Raw genomic sequence first — 2,500 nt, 5'->3', positions numbered from 1 at the left:
ATACGTAAAACCTTTGAATAGAACGTCTATGAATTGTCTCTAAGAATTGTATTTTTTTATAGTCAGAAATTATAGACACAATTCGCTGCTAGCAATGCACGCCTGAACCGTACCGTATTACACGAAGTTCGGTTATAGCCTGCATTCGCTCAGCTGAACGTCAATGCACACGGACTAAGATGGCTACGTAGAATTACACACGCACACACAAAGAGGAAGTTTGCTCCGACGCCTTTTTTCTCTCTAACATCCACAAAACTTGAAGGCAGAATATCGCAGCTGAATGTAACCGTTTTCCACTTTCTAAAACGAGAAATAGAATCCAAAAGGCTTACCAGAGAGTGCCGAATCGCCTTCGGCAGTTGCGACGAGATCTCTTCAGCGAGTAGGAGTCCGGTCGCGACGGCGGTCTCCGGCAAGTACCCAAAAATCGCTTCTACGACCCTTATTTAAGCGGCGTGAGCAACCGCAATGATAAACCTTGCTGGTTGTTGATTGGTCCACGTCATGGAAATATTTTTGCTATTGGACAGTGATGCAGTGACGTCACCAAAGCGTGCGCAGTGGAAAACCGAGCTAAGTGTCCTTTTCCTTGGCTTTCTCTTTCGAGGGCGGATGGCAAAGAACCTGCGACGGGAATCTGATTTCAGTTCTACGTTTAGGATGAGCGGAATAACGTGCGAGAGAGGAAGTAGATAATAACTTAGGAAATAACGGAATTATTAACCGACCAACTTATCCCAATGCGTGCGTTCGTTTGTTGAGAAAGCATGTCGAGGTTAACCGCATTTACTTATCAATCTTCAGAAAATTTATGGATAAAATCTATCAATAATAAGAGCATGTATCTCTCAGTCGCCCCTCCTTTCTCCGTCTTTACCTAGAGTTTATGAAAAAAACATTTTAATATCTGACGGAATGAAATAACATTGACAGCAAAAGTAATAAATGTGATATAGTGCTCTTAAAATCTGACAGAAAAAATAGGCCACTGCGTATATCTTTGACGTAAACAAAAAATGCAATTTTAACGATTCATTAATTCATGTATGAGTATAATGAATGAGTCATACACATTTCTCCCATACAGTAGCTTCATATCGGATGAGGACACGGTGAAGAGCAGATATTATTATCTCTTTAATTCTTAGAATAATAAAATGATAATGATGCGCATTCATTCTTATTTTTAAAAATTATATGCTCTGATTTTCTATAATGTTTTGTCTTCGCGGTTGCTGTCTCGAATTCTACGGCCGCCATCTTGATTCATCTAAAAGTTTATAGTTCAATAGGCAAATGGCATTTACTCAAAGAAGGTGCCTAGTTCATCATTGTTACTGTTGATGATTATTATTAAAACATTTTTTATTACTGTGTTCAGTTTCAAGATACATAGAGCGATTGTATCGATTTCATAGTATAGAAAAAAAGAATGGAATATTTTTTGCCTGATGAAAATACATATTAATATCGTTTTATTGTAATCATTTATCACGTATCGTGCATGCTGTATCTATATACAAGAACTGCGGAATGTATGTCCATACGTAATTATCTCACGGACAGTAATGTGGCTAGAAATTTTAAATCACAGGCGTCACTTGCCCCCCCTCCCCCCCTCCCAACTCTTGCCGCTGAGGGCTTTGAAGGAGGAGAAACATCTACACCCTCTCACTCTCCCCCCTACTCCTTACCCCCTCTCCCTCTACCCCCACCTCCCTACCCCGTCTGCCTCCCCCCCTACCACCTTCTCCTCTCTCCCCTACCCACTTCTCCCTCTCTCCCCTACTCCCTACCCCTCTCTCTATCTTCCCCCTACCCCCTTCGCCTCTCCCTCTCCCCCCCCCTACTCCCGACCCCACTCCTTCCCCCTATTCCCTACCCCTCCCCCTACTCCCTACCCCACCCTCTCCCCTCTATTCCTTACCCCTCCCTCTCCCCCCTACTCCCTACCCCTCTCCCCCCTACTCCCTACCCCTCTCCCCCTTACTCCCTTCCCCTCTCTCCCCTACCCCTTACCCCCTCTCCCTCACTCCCATACCTATACCCCATATCCCTCTCTCTCTTACCCCTTACTCCTACCCTCTTAGCCCCTACTCCGTACTCCCTCTCCCCCTACTCCATAACCCCTCTCCCTCTCCTTCTCCCCCTCTCCCTCTCTCCCCCTTTCCCCCTCACACCTCTGACTCCTGCATTGCTCGATAATGATCTTGACTTCGTGTTTGGATCGTTCGCTCGTATGTCAGAGAACTACAGAATTATAGTTCTGGTAGTTTAACCTGGTAGTTTAACCTCAATAACGAAGGCAGAATCGCATGAACGCCCTTTATAGAGGTAACTTCTTGCCACGCACGAACTCCACTTCAACACTTTATACATGAGCCAACCCATGTGATAATATCGAAAATTTTAACGGTAACAGTAAAATAGATAGAATAGCTAGGCTGATGGATAGATAGATAAACAGATCGATATATAGATAGATAGATTGGCTGAT

At 43.9% G+C, this 2,500-nt stretch overlaps 1 protein-coding gene across 3 annotated transcripts in view; it reads right to left on the bottom strand.

The window, feature by feature from the left end:
* The window catches only part of LOC113810915 (ionotropic receptor 21a), a 17,230-nt gene extending 16,665 nt beyond the window's left edge, over positions 1-565 (bottom strand). Inside the window, exon 1 of one of the 3 annotated variants that reach the window (XM_070143869.1) lies at positions 336-565. The gene's annotated coding sequence lies outside the window, so the exon portion shown is untranslated. The remainder of the gene's footprint in view (positions 1-335) is intronic. The other 2 variants (XM_070143867.1, XM_070143868.1) reach the window with 2 other exon arrangements.
* Between the last annotated feature and the right edge of the window lie 1,935 nt (positions 566-2,500).

Source organism: Penaeus vannamei, chromosome 31 (genome assembly GCF_042767895.1).
Source record: "Penaeus vannamei isolate JL-2024 chromosome 31, ASM4276789v1, whole genome shotgun sequence".
Taxonomy (NCBI): Eukaryota; Metazoa; Arthropoda; class Malacostraca; order Decapoda; family Penaeidae; genus Penaeus; species Penaeus vannamei.
This window is presented reverse-complemented; position numbering and strand designations above follow the sequence as displayed.